At 43.5% G+C, this 22,578-nt stretch overlaps 1 protein-coding gene, 1 pseudogene and 1 gene segment (V, D, J or C); all 3 read left to right on the top strand.

Moving 5' to 3' along the window:
- Positions 1-22,578, top strand: part of LOC119869150 (immunoglobulin lambda-1 light chain-like) — a 1,083,218-nt gene that overhangs the window by 416,088 nt on the left and 644,552 nt on the right. The window lies entirely within an intron of this gene.
- Positions 1-22,578, top strand: part of LOC119866215 — a 743,285-nt gene that overhangs the window by 117,139 nt on the left and 603,568 nt on the right.
- LOC111092687 lies at positions 4,018-4,482 on the top strand (annotated as a pseudogene).

A 22,578-nucleotide genomic window follows, 5' to 3' on the forward strand; every position in this document is an offset into this window, starting at 1 on the left:
AACGACAAACACCCACCATTTGCTTCAATGTGCATGGAACTGGAGGGTATTATGCTGAGTGAAGTAAGTCAATCGGAGAAGGACAAACATTATATGGTCTCACTCATATGGGGAATATAAATAATAGTGAAAGGGAATATAAGGGAAGGGAGAAGAAATGTGTGGGAAATATCAGAAAGGGAGACAGAACATAAAAATTTTTAAATAAATAAATAAACAAACAAAATACTGACAATTATAATCCTTTATGGAAAGAATTCTTCTTTTCTAATATCCTGATTTTAATTGTATCCTACCAACGAATATATGTGGAAATTTTAGATCTCAGAACTTAAGAATGTGACCTTGTATGGAAAAGAGATGTTGCCGATGTAATTAGTACAGATGTGGTGATGAAGGGGGTGGGGTGACCTCCTAATTCAGTTAGTTCCTTTGCTTATATGATGACAGTCAGATGGAGATAAGGAGGGATCCATGGGAGGGTGGAGACAGAGATTGTGGTTCTGCAGCTGCAGACAGGGAGCCCCAAAAATTGTCTTCAAATTTCTTACAGTTATGGAGAGGCAAGAAGGACCCTCTGTAGGTTCCAGACAGATCATGGCCCTCCCTACAGACTGTGAAGGTGTGTATGAGCAGTAGAAATGCATTTTTATTGCTTTGAACCACCGATTTTGTGGTGCTTTATTATGGCAGTCTTAGAAAAATAACATATCTAAAAACCAATATATAGATACAGGAAATGTCACTAATAAGTGGATAAAAACTGAACAGTTGAATTATTTCTCAATTATAAAATTGGATGATATTAAATTTGACTTAATCCACTGAAATTGTCTGCTAAAACAGGAAATCTCATACTTTGATGATAAGAGTATAAATTGGTAAATCAATGTTGTAACATAAATTTTAAATACTTATCAAATATTAAATACATATATGATCTGCATGAGTGTTACAAATTTTTTAAATCAGTTCTAACAAAAATTATCTAACTAATACACTCCAAGATAAATATACAGGTACATCTACTTAAAACGTTATAATAACAAATATTTTTTTATTGGAGTTCAATTTGCCAACATATAGAATAACACCCAGTGCTCATCCCGCCAAGTCCCCCCCTCAGTGCCCATCACCCAGTCACCCCAACCACCTGTCCACCTCCCTTTCCACCACCCCTTGTTCGTTTCCCACAGTTAGGAGTCTCTCATCTTCTGTCTCCCTCTATGATATTTCCCACTATTTTTCTCCCCTTTCCCGTTTATTCCCTTTCACTATTTTTTATATTCCCCAAATGAATGAGACCATACAATGTTTGTCCTTCTCCAATTGTCTTATTTCACTCAGCATAATACCCTCTGGTTCCATCCACGTCGAAGCAAATGGTGGGTATTTGTCGTTTCTAATGGTTGAGGAATATTCCATTGTATACATAAATCACATCTTCTTTATCAATTCATCTTTCGATGGACACTAAGGCTCCTTCCACAGTTTGGCTTATAATAACAAATAATTGAAACCAACACGAATATTTTTCTGTAGAAAAGTTGAGAAATTATGGTAAATTATCCTATGAATTAATGATAACTATGAATCAAAATGAGACACCTCCTAATGCTTGTCAAAAATCAGTAATTATGTTTTATAAGGAGAAATGTAACTACAGAAAAAAACAAGATTATGTTATGTAATATATATATGTGTTGTGTATGTGTGTATATGTGTGGGAGTGTGTTTATATAAATTACTAGATGGGATCCCTGATGGCTCAGCAGTTTAATGCCTGACCTCGGCCCAGGGTGATCCCAGGGCCTTGATGCTGGGCCCAGGATAGGGTCCCACATCGAGCTCCCTGCATGGAGCCTGCTTCTCCCTCAGCCTGTGTCTCTGCGCTCTCCTCTCTCTCTCACATGAATAAATAAATAAGATCTTTAAAATAAATAAATAAATAAATAAATAAATAATAAATTACTAGAGCACATCCTCGAGAGTGTTATCAGTTATCCCTTGAGGAAGTATGTGACAGTGGAACTGAGGATGCGTTGGTAAAATATTAACTTTTGTAAAGGATTTTATTTCTTTATTTGAAATAATGAGTGAGTGAGAATGCATCAGCGGGGAGAGGATCAGAGGAAGAGGAAGAAGCAGACTCCCTACTGAGCAAAGAGCCCAATGCAGGGCTCTATCCCAGATTTCTGGGATCATGATCTGAGACGAAGGCAGACACTGAACCAACTGAGCCACCCAGCCTCCACATAACAATTTTTTAGATCATTTAGAGCAATGTTGTTTATTTATTTATTTATTTATTTATTTATTTATTTATTATTTTTTAATAAATTTATTTTTTATTGGTGTTCAATTTACCAACATACAGAATAACACCCAGTGTAGAGCAATGTCATTTAATATCAACCTTTGTACTGAGCAAAAATTTTAAAAGTCGAACAAAAATATCTTAAACGTATCAACAAGCCATTACAAAATAATTCATGTAAGGGTCATATCCAAGAATAAATAAAAATCCACAGAAGTAACCAAGGACCAAGGACACGTCATCCCTGAAAGCATGATATTCTCGATGCAAAGACAGATAAAAGCCAAGACATGCACATGGGGGATAGTGAACCTAACAGAACACCCTGACAACAGTAACAAAAACCAAGTAATTCAGCCTATAAGGGTAACCCAAGTAGACTTATCAAGGTTGAACCAATGTGTTTCTCTAGAGACTTTATATCTTGAGCTTACTAGAGACTTTATATCTTGAGCTTACTTCAAGCGCATTATGTCCCAGTAATGAAACCAGGGACAAGGGAGATGGAAACTCCAGTGTCAGAAAATCCTGATACCTACTGTGACATAAATATTCCAGTTAGCTGTCTAAATGACAGCATTGATGCCCTGGAAAAATGAATGGCTCAACCCCATAGAGCTGACCTCCTCATTCTACTGTCCTGGGTGGTGACATCAGAGGTCCACCTGCAAAGGTCAGAGGCCTTTCTGGGAAGGATAGCCCACATTGAGCTCCCTGCATGGAGCCTGAAGCCTGAAGGTTGATATGGACTGCAGGACATGGTGTCTGAGGTCAGCAAGGTGTGTGAGTGGGCTGCTCCAGGGAGTCAGGGTCTGGGTCAGGAAGACCAGAAAAATCTATCACTGGCCCCTGCACACTAGAGCAAGCAGGGTCCTCACTGTGGGTGATAAACCTGCATCTACAGCCCTGGAGCCAAAAGATATCTCAGCTCTGAATCACACAGGCCTCATAATTCATCCTCTACTACATCATGGAGTAACCTGTCCAGACATGATTTTCATAGAAATATAGATGGACAGAAGAATCATACAATACAATCAGCAGCAGAACACAAAGAGAAATGGCATTCAAAATGCTCCAAAAGCATCAATTGTTCACACAATGTCATGTTCATTTCTGATAAAGAGATATCCCTGTTCAACTCCCCGGGAATTACTGCAGACCAGGTCCATGATTAACTGAAAGGAGACCACTGTCCCTACCTCTGTCACAGGGGCTCTGAGATTCCCAGTGTCCTCACTGCTGGAAGAGGCACCACTAAGACCCTTCAAGGACAAAAGAGGGAATGTCACTGGGGAGGGAAGAAAATGTTGGAGGGATGGGTTAGCTTTGAGGTGAATTAGATGTGGGGCCAGGAGGTGAGAACACATCCAACTCCTCATTCAGCTCTCAGGCTTTCCAGAGAAGAACCCTGGGACAGAGGTCACTAGAGACAGTATGGCGGTAATTTGCTGACAGATGTCCTCCTGACACCTAGTGTCTCAGGTCACCCTGCAGTCAATTGTGTGTGTGAAGTCCCAGAATCTGGTCATTTCAAGGTCTCCCAGGGGACATGCTGGTAACTCTAGGGCAGGGAGAGAGAGGAAGCTGATTTGCATGAAGTGCTTTCTTATCCTCATAGGACAGGAGACATGAAAAAGTCCAGGGACACTTCATTCAAGCTGAGACTGAGGAGCCTGCAGTCTGTGAGGGTCCCCACCATGGCCTGGACGGTGCTACTTCTTGGGCTCCTTGCCTATGGCTCAGGTCAGGGAAAAGACTTTGCATCTGTGGGGAGCACATAAAACAGGGACTCATGTGACCCTTGTCTCCCATAACAACACCTTTCTCTCCTCTTGATTTTAGGAACAGATTCTCAGACTGTGGTAACCCAGGAACCATCACTCTCAGTGTCTCCATGAGGGACAGTCACACTCACATGTGGCCTCAGCTCTGGGTCAGTCTCTACAAGTAACTACCCCAACTGGTACCAGCAGACCCAAGGCCGGGCTCCTCACAGGGTTATCTACAACACAAACAACCGCCCCTCTGGGGTCCCTGATCGCTTCTCTGGATCCATCTCTGGGAACAAAGCCGCCCTCACCATCACAGCTGCCCAGCCTGAGGACGAGGCTGACTATTACTGTTCATTGTATATGGGTAGTAACATTTGCACAGTGATTTAAATCTATGAGGAAGTGCAGCCAAAACCTCCTCATGGGCTCAGAAATGCTCAGCTTTCAAGAGAGGAGAGAAAGTAAGATGGGGAAAGAGTCAACACCACCATGGGAAGTGCAGCTCCCTGGTCACATTCTCCTGGTCAGTGGTTCATTGCAATGAACCTCATTTATTGCTCCCAAGGTGTATCTATCTCTCCAATATGACCTTCCAAGACTGTGCTTCCTTGTTCCCTCTCTGTCTAAAATGTTGAGGAGTGGGGCTTCCCTTCCATTATATGTAAACCAATACAGAGACCCAATCTACTGTTTCAATATGGTCTATTAAACATACAGCCTTGGTAGATCTCATTTTGTTCACTAATTTGATGATGAGTACCAAATTAATTTATACGTCATTGGAACTTGATAAACTGTAATCCTCCATGTTATGCTTCCAAATCTGAAACCAGTGTCGGTGTTCATAGATGAATATTTAACAAGCATTCCCGAGTTTGTATGGAAGATAGTGTTTAAGAAGCATCTATGGAGGAGGGGCAATATGGCTGAAGAGTAGGGTCCCCAAATCACCTGTCCCCACCAAATTACCTAAATAACCTTCAAATCATCCTGAAAATCTACGAATTCAGCCTGAGATTTAAAGAGATTTAAAGATTTTCAGTGGCCTGAAACGCTACAGTGAGAAGCGTTCATGCTTCTATCAAGGTAGGAAGACTGGAAAAAAGAAATAAAGATACAAAAGGCCTCCAAGGGGGAGGGGCCCAAAGAGGAGCCGGGCTAAGTCCCGGGCAAGTGTCCCCAGGACAGGAGAGCCCCGTCCTGGAGAAGCAGGAGCTGCACCAATCTTCCTGGGCGGAAAGGCGCCTGCAGGGAGTTAGAGCAGGAGAGCGGGGATGCCCTCAGGCTCCCAGGGACTGTAACAGACACCTGCGTGCCCAGGAGAGTGCACCGAGCTCCCTAAGGGTTGCAGCGCCCACGGCTGGACCCAGAGCAGCTCGGAGGGGCTCCATCGGCTCCGCAGAGGGGCCTACCCAGCCAGGAGCGTGAATCCAACAACTCAGGTCCCGGAGCACAGGGCGCTGGGACACAGCCCAAGATCCGGCCTCCCCCCTGGACAGGCAGAGGCCGGGAGGGCCCAGGACAGCAATGACGCTCCTGCCCTGAGCTGAGCATATCAGCGTCCCCGCCCCAGAGCATCCAGGCCCTGCAGACAGAGAGCTCCGGAGTGAATGTGGGGCCTGAATCCAGGTTTCCAGAGCTGGCCCCGCCACAGCAGTTGTTCCTCCCGGGGCCTCACTGGGTAAAACCCCCCCACTGAGCCCTGCACCAGGCAGCGGGCAGAGCAGCTCCCCCAAGTGCTAACACCTGAAAATCAGCACAAAAGGCCCCTCCCCCAGAAGACCAGCTAGACGGACAAGTTCCAGGGGAAGTCAAGAGACTTAAAGTATACAGAATCAAAAGATACTCCCCCGTGATTTTTTTTCTCTTTGATTTCTGATTGCTTCCTCCACCCTTTTTTCCCCATTCTTTCTCTTTCTTTCTCTTTTTCTTCTCTTTTTTCCTCTTTTTCTTCCTTTTTTGCTTCTTTTTCTCTTTTCTTTCCTTCTTTCTCTCTCTTTTTCTCCTTTTCCCAATAAAACTTATTTTTGGCCACTCTGCACTGAGCAAATGACAGGAAGGAAAACCTCACCCCAAAAGAAAGAATCAGAAACAGTCCTCTCTCCCACAGAGTTACAAAATCTGGATTACAATTCAATGTCAGAGAGCCAGTTCAGAAGCACTATTATACAGCTACTGGTGGCTCTAGAAAAAAGCATAAGGGACTCAAGAGACTTCATGACTGCAGAATTTAGATCCAATCAGGGAGAAATTAAAAATCAATTGAGACATGCAATCCAAACTAGAAGTCTTAACGACGAGGGTTAACGAGGTGGAAGAACGAGTGAGCGACATAGACACAAGTTGATGGAAAAGAGGGAAACTGAGGAAAAAAAGAGAGACAATTAAAAACTATGAAGACAGATTAAGTGAAATAAACGACAGCCTGAGGAAGAAAAACCTACATTTAATTGGGGTTCCCGAGGGCGCCAAAAGGGCCAGAGAGCCAGAATATGTATTTGAAAAAATCCTAGCTGAAAACATTCCCAATCTGGGAAGGGAAACAGGCATTCAGATCCAGGAAAGAGAGAGATCCCCTCCTAAAATCAATAAAAACCATTAAACACCTTGACATTTAATAGTGAAGCTTGCAAATTCCAAAGATAAAGAGAAGATCCTTAAAGCAGCAAGAGACAAGAAATCACTCACTTTTATGGAGAGGAATATTAGGGTAACAGCAGACCTCTCCACAGAGACCTGGCAGGCCACAAAGGGCTGGCAGGATATATTCAGGGTCCTAAATGAGAAGAACATGCAACCATGAATACTTTATCCAGCAAAGCTCTCATTCAAAATGGAAGGAGAGATAAAGATCTTCCAAGACAGGCAGGAACTGAAAGAATATGTGACCTCCAAACCAGCTCTGCAAGAAATTTTAAGGGGGACTCTTAAAATTCCCCTTTAAGAAGAAGGTCAGTGGAACAATCCACAAAAACAAGGACTGAATAGATATCATGATGACAGTAACCTCATATCTGTCAATAGTAACTCTGAACATGAACGGGCTTAATGACCCCATCAAAAGGTGCAGGGTTTCAGACTGGATAAAAAAGCAGGACCAATCTACTTGCTGTCTACAAGAGACTCATTTTAGACAGAAGGAACCTACAACCTGAAAATAAAAGGTTGGAGAACCATTTACCATTCAAATGGTCCTCAAAAGAAAGCAGGGGTAGCCATCCTTCTCCAGATAAACTAAAATTTACCCCGAAGTCTGTAGTGAGAGATGAAGAGGGACACTATCTCATACTTAAAGGATCTATCCAACAAGAGGACTTAACAATCCTCAATATATATGCCCTGAATGTGGGAGCTGCCAAATATTTAAACCACTTAATAACCAAAGTGAAGAAATACTTAGATAATAATACACTTATACTTGGTGACTTCAATCTAGCTCTTTCTATACTTGATAGGTCTTCTAAACACAACATCTCCAAAGAAACGAGAGCTTTAAATGATACACTGAACCAGATGGATTTCACAGATATCTACAGAACTTTACATCCAAACTCAACTGAATACACATTCTTCTCAAGTGCACATGGAACTTTCTCCAGAATAGACCACATACTGGGTCACAAATTGGGCCTGAACTGATACCAAATGATTGGGATCGTCCCCTGTATATTCTCAGACCATAATGCCTTGAAATTAGAACTAAATCACAACAAGAAGTTTCGAAGGACCACAAAAAGTGGAGGTTAAGGACCATCCTGCTAAAAGATGAAAGGGTCAACCAGGAAATTAAGGAAGAATTAAAAAGATTCATGGAAACGAATGGGAATGAAGATACAACTGTTCAAAATCGTTGGGATGCAGCAAAAGCAGTCCTAAGGGGGAAATACATCGCAATACAAGCATCCATTCAAAAACTGGAAAGAACTCAAATACAAAAGCTAACCTTACACATAAATGAGCTAGAGAAAAAAAAGCAGATGGACCCTATGCCCAGCAGAAGAAGAGATTTAATTAAAATTCGAGCAGAACTCAATGAAATCTAGACAAGAAGAACTGTGGAACAGATCAACAGAACCAGGAGTTGGTTCTTTGAAAGAATTAAAAAGATAGAGAAACCATTAGCCAACCTTATTAAAAAGAAGAGAGAGAACACTCAAATTAATAAAATCATGAATGAGAAAGGAGAGATCACTACCAACACCAAGGAAATACACACGATTTTAAAAACAGATTATGGACAGCTATACGCCAATAAATTAGGCAATCTAGAAGAAATGGACGCATTCCTGGAAAGCCACAAACTACCAGAACTGGAACAGGAAGAAATAGAAAACATGAACAGGCCAATAACCAGGGAGGAAATTGAAGCAGTCATCAAAAACCTCCCAAGACACAAGAGTCCAGGGCCAGATGGCTTCCCAGAGGAATTCTATCAAACGTTTAAAGAAGAAATCATACCTATTCTACAAAAGCTGTTTGGAAGATAGAAAGAGATGGAGTGCTTCCAAATTCGTTCTATGAGGCCAGCATCACCTTAATTCCAAAACCAGAAAAAGACCCCACCAAAAAGGAGAATTACAGACCAATATCCCTGATGAACATGGATGCAAAAATTCTCAACAAGATACTGGCCAATAGGATCCAACAGCATATTAAGAAAATTATTCACCACGACCAAGTAGAATTTACCCCGGGACACAAGGCTGGTTCAACACTCGTAAAACAATCAATGTGATTCATCATATCAGCAAGAGAAAAACCAAGAACCATATGATCCTCTCATTAGATGCTGAGAAAGCATTTGAAAAATACAGCATCCATTCCTGATCAAACTCTTCAGAGTGTAGGGATAGAGGGAACATTCCTTGACATCTTAAATGTCATCTACAAAAAGCCCACAGCAAATATCATTCTCAATGGGGAAGCACTGGGAGCCTTTCCCCTAAGATCAGGAACAATACAGGGGTATCCACTCTCACCACTGCTATTCAATATAGTACTGGAAGTCCTAGCCTCAGCAATCAGACAACAAAAAGACATTAAAAGCATTCAAATGGCAAAGAAGAAGTGAAACTCTCCCTCTTGCGATGACATGGTACTCTACATGGAAAACACAAAAGCCTCCACCCCAACATTGATAGAACTCATACAGCAATTTGGTAGCGTGGCAGGATACAAAATCAATGCCCAGAAATCAATGGCATTTCTAGACACTAACAATGAGACTGAAGAAAGAGAAATTAAGGAGTCAATCCCATTTACAATTGCACCCAAAAGCATAAGATACCTAGGAATAAACCTAACCAAAGAGGTAAAGGATCTATACCCTAAAAACTATAGAACACTTCTGAAGGAAATTGAGGAAGACATAAAGAGATGGAAAAATATTTCATGCTCATGGATTGGCAGAATTAATATTGTGAAAATGTCAATGTTACCTAGGGCAATTTACACGTTTAATGCAATCCATATCAAAATACCATGGACTTTCTTCAGAGAGTTAGAACAAATTATTTTAAGATTTGTGTGGAATCAGAAAAGACCCCAAATAGCCAGGGGAATTTTAAAAAAAGAAAACCATATCTGGGGACATCACAATGTCAGATTTCAGGTTGTACTACAAAGCTGTGGTCATCAAGACAGTGTGGTACTGGCACAATAACAGACACATAGATCAATGGAACAGAATAGAGAACCCAGAAGTGTGCCTTGAACTTTATGGTCAACTAATATTCGATAAAGGAGCAAAGACTATCTATTGGAAGAAAGACAGTCTCTTCAATAAATGGTGCTGGGAAAATTGGACATCCACATGCAGAAGAACGAAACTAGACCACTCTCTTGCACCATACACAAAGATAAACTCAAAATGGATGAAACATCTAAATGTGAGACAAGATTCCATCAAAATCCTAGAGGAGAACACAGGCAACACCCTTTTTGAACTCGGCCACAGTAACTTCTTGCAAGATACATCCACGAAGGCAAAAGAAACAAAAGCAAAAATGCACTATTGGGACTTCATCAAGATAAGAAGCTTTTGCACAGCAAAGGATACAGTCAACAAAACTAAAAGACAACCTACAAAATGGGAGAAGATATTGGCAAATGACGTATCAGATAAAGGGCTAGTTTCCAAGATCTATAAAGAACTTCTTAAACTCAACACCAAAGAAACAAACAATCCAATCATGAAATGGGCAAAAGACATGAAGAGAAATCTCACAGAGGAAGACATAGACATGGCCAACATGCACCTGAGAAAATGCTCTGCATCATTTGCCATCAGGGAAATACAAATGCAAACCACGATGAGATACCTCCTCACACTAGTGAGAATGGGGAAAATTAACAAAGCAGGAAACCACAAATGTTGGAGAGGATGCAGAGAAAAGGGAACCCTCTTACACTGTTGGTGGGAATGTGAACTGGTGCAGCCACTCTGGAAAACTGGTGGTTCCTCAAAGTGTTAAAAATAGACCTACCCTACGACCCAGCAATGTACTGTTGGGGATTTACCCCAAAGATTCAGATGCAATGAAATGCCGGGACATCTGCACCCCAATATTTCTAGCAGCAATGTCCACAATAGCCAAACTGTGGAAGGAGCCTTGGTGTCCATCGAAAGATGAATGGATAAAGATGTGGTTTATGTATACAATGGAATATTAGCCTTTAGAAACGACAAATACCCACCATTTGCTTCAACATGGATGGAACTGGAGGGTATTATGCTGAGTGATGTAAGTCAGTCGGAGAAGGACAAACATTATATGTTCTCATTCATTTGGGGAATATAAATAATAGTGAAAGTGAATATGAGGGAAGGGAGAAGAAATGTGTGGGAAATATCAGAAAGGGAGACAGAACATGAAGACTCCTAACTCTGGGAAATGAACTAGGGGTGGTGGAAGGGGAGGAGGGTGGGGGGTTGGCATGAGTGGGTGACAGACACTGAGGGGGACACTTGACGGAATGAGCACTGGGTGTTATTCTGTATGTTGGTAAATTGAACTCCAATAAAAATTATTTCATTAAAAAATAAAATAATTAAAAAGAAATGACTAATACCCACCATTTGCTTCAACGTGGATGGAACTGGAGGGTATTATGCTGAGTGAAGTAAGTCAATCGGAGATGGACAAACAGTGTATGTTCTCATTTTTGGGGAATATAAATAATAATGAAAGGGAATATGAGGGAAGGGAGAAGAAATGTGTGGGAAATATCAGAAAGGGAGACAGAAGGTAAAGACTCCTAACTCTGGGAAATGAACTAGGGGTGGTCAAAGGGGAGCAGGGCGGGGGGTCGGGGAGAATAGGTGACGGGCATTGAGGGGGGCACTTGATGGGATGAGCACTGGGTGTTATTCTGTATGTTGGTAAATTGAACACTAATAAAAATTAATTTATTAAAAAAGAAGCATCTATGATTGTATTAATATGAAATTAGTTCTGAAAATATCCCCTTCAAAGTAAATAGAGTAACATCTTCTAACATAATCATTCCCACATCCCATTAACCATCCAAGAACACTGAGAAACAGATTCAGAATTGCAATCCACTTGTGGTCACAACAGCCTCCTTTGGAGAAGTGCAGGCTGTGACATGAAGAGGTGAGGGACAATATGTGATTTGTAGATATCAATGTGTAATTCAGCCTGGAGACCGTACGATTTGAGCATCATGGTTCCTGACTACCATGGGCTCTCAGGGAAATATCAAGAGACATAAGATAGCATAATTATTACCTGTTTGGTGGCTCCTTCTAAATAATGTTGTGCAACACTTGACATTATACTTGGATGGTTTCTATTTATTTTTAAATGCATATATTTATTAAATATTAGTAAAATAATCTCAATTTTAATAAAATTAATATTTGAGTTCTTTTTACATCAACAATGATTAGGGGCACCTGGGTGGTTCAGTTGGTTAAGCATCTGTCTTCAGCTCAGATCATGATCTTGGTGTCCTGGGATTGAGCTCCTCATTTGTGCACTGTAGATTATGTTTAAGGAATGAGGAATCACTTTAACTCATGCTTGCCAGCACTACTCCAAATTGTTTGTTCATATCTGACATCCTTGCCACAAAGATAACTCCAGGTTCAAAGGCTTCTCTAGGGAACTCCTTCAAAAATTTAAGGAGAAAATAATGAGAATACTACAGAGAAGCAGGGAGGAATGAACAATTGTGAGTATAGATTATAAAGCTTATTTTCATTTATTATATACCCAGACCGAATTTTCGAAATAAAGAAATTAAAAATCCATAAGTTTCATGAAGATAGGAACTGAAATATAATGAAATATTTGCAAATACAATCTAACAGATTATCAAGAGTGGTCACCTTAGACATTTAATTTGTGTTACATTTAAAATCAATCAACTTGTCAGGCATCCTGCTCAGCAGAGAGCCTGCATCACCCTGCAGCCCCCACGCTCATCTCTCTCTCTCTCTCTCTCTCTCTCTCTCTCTCCCAATTCTTTCTCTCTAATAAACAAACAAATCTTTTAAGGATAAAAAAGAAAATCAGTTGATTTAATACATTCTATAAGAGAATAAATAAAAATATGGCCATCTAAATAAATGCACCAAGACTCATCTGAAACATTCATCCTAATGTTGTCTGAGGGAAGTGGGTGCTCATGGTCATAGATCTTTTACTTCAGGTCCCTATGAGTCTAGAGATTTGGTGACTATTTGCACATATACCAAATTAGTTTGGGGCCCAATGAGAACATGATTTCTGCACCCCCATCCCAGCATGTGGAAACAATGATAAAACATCACACTCATCTTCCAAATGAAGGAAAGCAAAGGGTAAGAAACTACAAGTGAAAATAATTGGGTACAATATAAACTGTGTGAAGTAACAAAGTATCCTGAGAGGAATTGGAAAACACAAATGCACAGAAACCATGCACTTAGGAGATATGTCTCACTTCCAAACCTAAAGAGCTATGTCTAATATTCACCAGTAAATGTTCCACTGGGCAAAGCTTTTTACTTTTCACAAATCACTCAGTCATATCTGATCCCAAACAAATTGTAACAGCACCGCTTGAACTTTGAAATCATTGCTGATCTAGTGTCTTCGAAATAAGCCATGGGTCTTACTTCCTGGATTGTATCCAACTCCAGCAATCCCTCAAAATCCCCTACAAGCCCCTCAAACCAGCCCCACTGTCCTCTATTCAGTATTGCTTGACAGGATATATACTTAACTTTCACCTTGTGGTAACTTCTCTGGTGACACATTAGTTGGCTATTTCTGTACATGTTTGTCCTTTCCATAGAGAAGCATCACTTCAAGAATGAGGAAGCGGAGTAATCGTGTGCAGTGTATACGAATCATGGTATCTAGAGATCAGACATGGGAGTGTGAATAGACAGGGGCCTGGTGAGCTGTGAAAGCCCTTGGGCTCCCAGGGCTTTGGTCCCAGATGGGATGGGTGCCTCTGACCAGCAGGGGGAGGTGTGGGCCCCTGTGCCCTACATAATTGCTCAGTGAGGACCCTTCACTCAAGGGAGCTGGGACATGTGTGCTGGGCCCTCTGCTCACTGATGGGGACTCAGCAGCTGTGTCCTCTCAGGCCTGGAGGAGTCCCCTGAGCAGGGACTGCGTGTGGTCTCAGCAGGTGTTTCCTCCAGGGCTCTCCCCAGGAGGGAAGCCAACTCCCAAACTCCACAGTGTGGTGTGAGCTGAGCTACAGCACCAGGGCTCAGGGAGGGGCTGGGAAATCACTAGATGGACTTCATTTGCATGGACATCTTCTAGTAGAAAATAATGGGGGATAAAAGGAGGCTTCTCAGGAAGCCCACCTGATGTGAGGACAGTCACCACGGCCTGGAATCCTGTCTCCTGATGTACTTCTCTCAGCGCACAGGTAGAGACAGGCCTCACATACCAGGTCCCAGTACCTAGGCTCCGTCAGTCCCTCTGGCTCATATACTGGGAAGATTTCTCTGGTTGCTGCTCCATTACCCATCAATGTCTGTGTTTGCAGGTCCCTGTCCCAGCCTGTGCTGACCAAGTGCCCTCTCTTTCTGCATCTCCTGGAACAACAGTCAGACTCACTTGCACCTGGAGCAGTGGCTCCAGCACTGGCAGCTACTATATACACTGGTTCCAGAGCCACAGAGCCAGAGCCACAGAGCTCTCCCTGGTATCTCCTGTACTACTACTCAGACTCAGATAAGCACCAGGGCTCTGGGGTTCTCAGCTCTGTCTCCTGATCCAAGGATGCCTCAGTTATTGGAGGGCTCTCTCATCTCTGGGCTGCAGCCTGAGGATTAGACTGACCTTCACTGTCTAATCAGAAACAATAATGCTTCTCACAGTGACACTGGCAGATGGAGACATGGGACAAAATCCTTCACCTGTTCAGATTCTTCTTCCATGAAAATACATAACGTGTAAAATAAGTTATATATTTAATAAGTAAAATATATATATAATGTGCACTTACAATAACACCCGGTTCATAATGAGCCTATTCTCAATTATCTCTTCATGTTCTATATGTCCTCAGAAATAACAAAACAAGCAAAATATTCCAATGTCATAACACTCATGTTACCTGGGTTTCCAAATGTCATAAAACCAGAGTCTATGCTGCTAAGTTTTTTCTCCTGAAATGAGGATAATGGGACTTTATTTGATTTTATTACCCTCAGAGGTCCAGGACCATATCAGCAGGGGGGCAGTCTTCCCCAGCAGGGATTCAGCACCTCCAGAACTCAGAGAAGAGCCCTCCCTTCCCTCCCAGGCTCCAGTGCTCAGGAGTGGCCAAGGTTCACTGTGTCTTAGGCCTGAACACTAGGATGTGGGATATTGTGTGAGGACACAGGTCCTGGGCAATTCCATTCTCAGAGCTGGCCAGCATCCCTCTCTCAGCACCTGAGGTTTGGGTTGTACAGTTGAGGAGAAGGGGTCAGCCAAAGTCAGAATTTTGGCCTCTGGCCATGAACCTTTTATGGGCTATGAGATTTGCGGGATGTTGCATCTTTATTAGGAAAATGCTCAGCCTGCATCAGTGAATTTGGGTGATGTGGGTGAGTGAATGAGCCTCTGCTATACCTGCCACCAGGTTGATGGGGACTCCTGTGAGTGGGTGTCCTGAGCCCACAGGTACTGACTCTGTCACCTTCTTCCCTTATTCCCCATTGGAGATTTTCCATAATCCTGTGGCTGTAGGCACTGTGGACTCTTCCATGTGCACAAGTGTCACTCACCTAGGGAAACTCTTGATGACCCCAGAACCAAGGTCACCTTCTCTTGCACAAGAGCAGTAGAAACACACGGGTTACCATGGCAATGTTGCCACAGCTCCCAGGCAGAGATCCTATATTGTGACCCAGAACAGCATTGAGAGACCAGCCAGGGATTCAGGCCTAAATTCCAGAACCAGGTGTGTTGACAATAATGTCTTCAACCACCTTCGGCTGCCACCTGGGGAGAGATTGATCATCATTGTTGTAGAGCTGCATACAATCAATATCACACAGAGAACTTCTGTTTCCCGGGAACATGTGATAACTTCTACTCTTCACGTCTTTTTTTTTCATTTTATTTATTTATTCACAAGAGACACACAGAGAGAGAGGCAGAGACACAGGCAGAGAGGGAAGCAGGCTCCATGCAGAGAGACAAATGGGGGACTGGATCCCGGGTCTCCAGGATCATGCCCTAGGCTGAAGGCAGCGCTGAACCGCTGAGCCACCCGGGCTGCTGACTCTTCACCTCTTTTTCTTTTTTATAAATTTGTTTTTTAAAGGTGTTCAATTTGCCAACATATGGAATAACACCCAGTGCTCCTCCCGTCAAGTGCCCACCTCAGTACCTGTCACCCAGTCATCCCACCCCCAGCCCTCCTCCCCTTCCACCACCACTAGTTCATTTCCAAGAGTTAAGAGTCTCTCATGGTCTGTCTCCCTTTCTGATATTTCCGACTCATTTTTTCTCCTTTCCCCTTTATTCCCTTTCACTATTTTTTATATTCCCCAAATGAAGAAGACCATAGAATGATTGTCCTTCTCCAATTGACTTATTTTTTTTATTTTTTTAAATTTATTTATGATAGTTACAGAGAGAGAGAGAGGGAGGCAGAGACACAGGCAGAGGGAGAAGCAGGCTCCATGCACCAGGAGCCCGATGTGGGATTCGATCCCGGGTCTCCAGGATCGCGCCCTAGGCCAAAGGCAGGCGCCAAACCGCTGCGCCACCCAGGGATCCCCAATTGACTTATTTCACTCAGTATAAGAACCTCCAGTTCCATCCACCTTGAAGCAAATGGTGGGTATTTGTCCTTTCTAATGGCTGAGGAATATTCCATTGTATACATAGACCACAGCTTCTTTATCCATTCATCTTCTTCACCTCTTATTCCATCACTCCCCTGTCCCTGCCTATAAGCAACACAGGCTCAGAATCTAGTTTTAAATGCTTTGTATTGCACTAGAAACATAATGGTTTACGTTTAAATTCCAGACTTGCTTAAATATAAAAGATCAGTGAAAATACCTCCTTTTGAAGATATTCGTTTCCCAAAGAAAAAAGTTACATGGATTTCAGAAGTGATATGACCCTCACTGTTGCTGGGTTGTAATGAGAAGGGCAGTTGTGCAAGATGTGTGACCAAGGAGAACCTGGTGGCCCTCTGCCCAGCCCCTGCCTGTCCCTTGGTACCATCCTAGGGATTTAGCAAGAGTTCCCTGAGTTCTGGTATCTTGGTGATACTGATTTTCTCTCTTTCTTTTCAGATTGGGGTTTTGGGAGCTCCTGAATTCCTGGGTACTGAGTCGTCATCACAGTGAGCAGATCTGAACAGACCCCTTACCAAAAATGTACACAGAGAACTATTGCACCTGTGTAAAGATTTCCCACATGATACGTCCCTGGGGGATTACACACTGAAACAGTGAGGTAGCACCAGACTCCCAACAGCATGGCTAAAATTCAATACCATGTCAGCATCAGATGGTTCCCAGGATGTGGGTCAGCAGGAACTTTCCTTCACTGCTGGGGAGAAAGCCAAATGTCTCAGCCACTTGGGAACATACCTGGGTAGTTTCTTGCAGAGCTAAGCAAAACCTTAATGATACAATACAAAATTCATGCTCCTAGGTATTTCTATAAATGAATATCTTGTGTCCATCCAAAATATGCACCTAAATGTTTATTCATTTTATTGATGATTGCCAAGCCGTGAAAACAACAAATATGTCCTGCAAATGGTGAATGCGTAAAGAAATTCTAGTATGTCCATACATGGAATGTGATTCAACAATTCAAAGACATAAATTTTCAGGGCAGAGGAAGAAATGGAGTAAGCTTCCATGTATATTTCTAAGTAAAATAAGCCAATCTGGTATTTCATTGTGGTTTTGATTTGTATTTCCCTGATGGCAAGTGATGCAGAGCATTTCCTCATGTGCTTGTTAGCCATGTCTGTCTTCCTCTGTGAGATTTTTGTTCATGTCTTTGGCCCATTTCATGATTGGATTGTTTGTTTCTTTGCTGTTGAGTTTAATAAGTTCTTTATAGATCTTGGAAACTAGCCCTTTATCTGATAAGTCATTTGCAAATATCTTCTCCCATTCTGTAGGTTGTCTTTTAGTTTTGTTGACGGTTCTTTTGCTGTGCAAAGCTTCTTATCTTGATGAAGTCCCAATAGTTCATTTTTGTTTTGTTTTTTCTCTTGCCTTCATGGATGAATCTTGCAAGAAGTTACTGTGGCCAAGTTCAAAAACGGTGTTGCCTGTGTTTTCCTCTAGGATTTTGACGCAATCTTGTCTCACATTAAGGTCTTTCATCCATTTTGAGTTTATCTTTGTGTATGGTGCAAGAGAGTGGTCTAGTTTCATTCTTCTGCAAGTGGATGTCCAATTTTCCCAGCAGGAAACCACAAATGTTGGAGAGGGTGTGGAGAAAGGGTAACCCTCCTGCACTGTTGGTGGGAATGTGAACTGGTGCAGGCACTCTGGAAAACTGTGTGGAGGTTCCTCAAAGAGTTAAAAATAGACCTGCCCTATGACCCAACAATAGCACTGCTGGGGATTTACCCAAAAGATACAGATGCAATGAAACGCCAGGACACCTGCACCCCAATGTTTCTAGCAGCAATGTCCACAGTAGCCAAACTGTGGAAGGAGCCTCGGTGTCCACCAAAAGATGAATGGATAAAGAAGACGGGGTCTATGTATACAGTGGAATATTTCTCAGCCGTTAGAAATGACAAATACCCACCATTTGCTTCGACGTGGATGGAACTGAGTGAAATAAGTCAATCGGAGAAAGACAAACATTATATGGTCTCATTCATTTGGGGAATATAAAAAATAGTGAAACGGAATAAAGGGGAAAGGAGAAAAATTAATGGGAAATATCAGAAAGGGAGGCAGAACACGAGAGACTCTTAATTCTGGGAAACGAACCAGCGGTGGTGGAAGGGGAGGTGGGCGGGGGGTGGGGGTGACTCGGTGGCAGGCACTGGGTGGGTGTTTGACGGGATGAGCACTGGGTGTTATTCTATATGTTGGCAAATTGAACACCAATAAAAATAAATTTATAAAAAAGAAAAGGCAATCTGAAGAGATTAGAACAGTGAGCATTGAGGAATGGGGGCAGGAGCCCTGCGCACCAGCTCAGCCCAAGGTCCACATGTCTCTGCAACCACCAGACAGCAGCGGTGCTCCCTTGTACATCCCCTGGGAGTGTCTGACTCTTGGCCTTTTGCAGGTGCTCCTGTGTCACTCCTGGGTGAAGCACTACTCCCAACTACTATATTCTCTTTTGCTCAGCTGGAGCCCTGGCTTAAGCCAAAGGAGGAACTCGCATAACCTTAGGAAAGAGGAAAGTTTGCATGAGAAACCTCCCCCAAAACAAGACTATCAGGGGAGCACAGAAAATGGGTTACTGACTCAGACTTGAATGTGGGGCTCAGGATCCAGAGTCTGAGTTGTTTCTGCCCTCTTTCTCACCCCTCCCTCACTGCATAAGTAATTTCTGGATATTCTGGGTGACAAAATAATATCACCTGGAGATCCCCTGGGTCGAATAACAAAGTCTCCATTACTAGGATTTTGATCTTTATGTTCTGTCTCCCTTTCTGATATTTCCCCATAAAGACTGCTAACTCTGGGAAACGAACTAGGGGTGGTGGAAGGGGAGGAGGGCGGGGGGTGGGAGTGAATGGGTGACGGGCACTGGGTGTTATTCTGTATGTTAGTAAATTGAACACCAATAAAAAAAAAAAAAAAAGAATGTGCCAAATGGAAAAAAAAAAAAAATAAAAAAAAAAAAATAAAATAAAATAAAACTAGGATTTTGATCTAAGTCCTTATGGCATTCACTGGATTGAGGACAGATGAGATAAATGGACAGATTTATGTCACCCAACAAAACCTGGACTTTGGATTGTTGCAAGATCTCCTCTCATGTGAGTCCTCACTGCCAGAACCAAATCCACCTCCAGGAAACGATCTTTCAGACACATGCCTTTTATTTCTAGAATCTACTCCATGGAGAACCCTCCATCAGAAGTCACAAGTAGAAAAGGGGGCAAAGTGGCCTCTTCTCTCTCTTCTCTGTACAATATCCTTGACTCTGCAGTTTCTGGATTTCTCTGTACCTCCAGAAATCAGAGGATGTGAGCCTGTGCTCACCCACCATCTTCAGGGTCACAATATCTGGGAAGCAGAATCCCATCAGAGGAAACACCAGCAACATCCTCTATGACTGAGGTCCTGTCAGCAGGGCAGCCAGTACGTGCCCTGAACACCTGCTCTCTTGGGACAAGGCTGATTCTCAGGAATCCCAAAGGCATCCCTGTTCCTATGGGCAGATCATCCCCTGACCATCCCTGGGCTCAGTCAGCACCAGAGGCTGATCAGTATATTGATTCTGGGACCCCAGTGTCAGTACTATTGTATGGTTCTCAAAGGCCTTGGTGACGTGGAACACACCTTCCCTGTACTCTCAGGGCTGGACTGTCACTCCCTGAGTCACCCTCACCTCCAAAGAGGCTGGACCTCAGTGGAGAAGCCTTCTTTCCCAACTCAGGACCACATGGTCCCCCTTATCTCCATGTCTCTACCACTCACATGTGGAACCTTTGACAGAAACTTTGGGGTTCATCTGGCCTTGGGTATTAGAAATCCCTTCTTGTAGTCATGGGTGGCTGAAGGAGCAATAGATCTGTCCTGAACATGCTGGGTAGCAGCCAGAGGGACTACAGCTGTGTCTAAGCCAGAGTCAAGTCTGACCTCAGATTGCTCTGCCCTGGAAGTTCTGTGTGTGTTTGGTGACTCCATGGCTGACACAGCTCTGACCTTTGTAGCCATAGGCTCTCCTTGAGTTTCCTTAGCCATCACTTTGGACTTCTCTGCTTGTAGAAAAAAACACATGATATTAAGCTTATGACCGAAAATCAGAAAGATGATTTTATAAAAATGTTGCAGACTCCTTTTTAACCAAGAACAGAAGTCCTTCCTTTATAGTTGTTGTTGCATCCAAGTTCTTAGCCAGAGTTTCCATCCATATTCTCTCTGCACTAAGCACAAATCTGGGACAGGTGTATAGTGATTCCACCTGCAGCCTCACAATGACTTTGTCACTGAGTTTAAATCAATCTTCCTGAGAGGAACATTGTGTAAAAGAGTCCACAAGAACCTTCAGCAAGTTTGCCTCTTGTGCTCTGATGTCAGTGGCACACACAGCCTCAGCTGGCAGGGCTCCTGCAGTCTTGTGACCATGTGCTGGGAAGAGAGCCCTTAGGAGGGAATCCCTGCTCATGGTGTGTGGGGAACTATTGTGACAACCAAGTATAAGTAGGGACAGGTGACAATATTCTCAGTGTATTATTTACTAGGAATGAACTCAAGGGCTTCTACCCACCTGGAAAGAATTCTCGCTGTCTCCTCATTGATATACAAACCTCAGTTGAAGGAATCCTCTAGAACTCAGGAGAAATCACATAATGAAGAAAACATGGCATCTTTCACAGAAGGTTCCAAATGTCCATAGAGACCCATCACTACTCTGGATTTGATGATGATACAAGAGGAGTTGGCATAGAGACACCACCTCAGTCCTGACTCAAGAACACCCACAAGGCTGTGGATACATTTACCCCTGAGGAGTCTAAATAAAGCAGAAAATTTGTCCTCAGGTTATAGGAGGTTACATAAGGGGACTCCTGACCTGGCCCTAAAGCAGTGGACAGAGCAGTGGGGAGGCACACTTTGTTTTAGATGGGCTCCGATCACCAAGTGACACAATAATGTATCTGGGATTGGACACCAGGGGGTGATGGGGTCCATTTCTGAAGAGTCAGGGTGATTATACCTGGGACCTGCCACCAGGCACTGCCTGTGTCCTCTGCTCAGGACTCACAGCTGGGACCTCCCTACCTCAGGTTTCTACACAGCCCCTCCCCTCCCCTGCCCACACCCTTCACATCCCCAGGAAGTGGGACTTGACCCAGGGCCACTGAGGGATCAGACAACTGGGGTCTCATTTGCATGGAAAGGCCCCTCCCTTTCTCAGAGAATGAAGAGGGGAAGGGAGAGATGAGGGGAGGCTCTGCTCAGCTGTGGGACCACTGAAGGCAGGATCAGTGATGACCTCCACCATGGCCTGGTCCCCTCTCCTACTCACCCTCCTTGCTCATTTCACAGGTGACTGGATTTGGGGACAGTGAAGGGGCCCTGGGAGGACTTGTGGGGTCCTGAATCCTTCTCTTGTCTCCAGACCCCAGCATCACTCTGTCTGTGTCTCTCCCCCTTGCAGGGTCCTGGGCCCAGTCTGTGCTGACTCAGCCAGCCTCCGTGTCTGGGTCCCTGGGCCAGAGGGTCACCATTTCCTGCACTGGAAGCAGCTCCAACGTTGGTTATAGCAGTAGTGTGGGCTGGTACCAGCAGTTCCCAGGAACAGGCCCCAGAACCATCATCTATTATGATAGTAGCCGACCCTCGGGGGTCCCCGATCGATTCTCTGGCTCCAAGTCTGGCAGCACAGCCACCCTGACCATCTCTGGGCTCCAGGCTGAGGATGAGGCTGATTATTACTGCTCATCTTGGGACAACAGTCTCAAAGCTCCCACGGCGCTCCAGGCCTATGGGGAAGTGAGACAAAAACCTACTTGCCATCTGCAATGTGAGTGAGCGCCCCAGAAGCTACCTGCTTGGGCTCCCCCTGGGTTTCTCCTTATTCTTTGCCTGATGCCCTGGGCCCAGTTCCGTCCTCAGAACCCACCTGAGAATGGAGACTACTTCATCATCTCTGACATCAGAGTCACTCAGAGTAGCCCCATTTGTACAGAGAGAGTCTCAAAGGATACAGAAAGTTTTGTCCTCATGAGCTGGGACAGGTTTTTCTAGACTAGTGAACATTCACTTATCATCTTCTGATTTTTCAGTAAATGAAACACTCATAAGTCATGAAGCTGTCATGGTCCCCATCCCGCTCTGCTGATGCA

Source organism: Canis lupus, chromosome 26, assembly GCF_011100685.1.
Source record: "Canis lupus familiaris isolate Mischka breed German Shepherd chromosome 26, alternate assembly UU_Cfam_GSD_1.0, whole genome shotgun sequence".
Classification (NCBI taxonomy): Eukaryota; Metazoa; Chordata; class Mammalia; order Carnivora; family Canidae; genus Canis; species Canis lupus.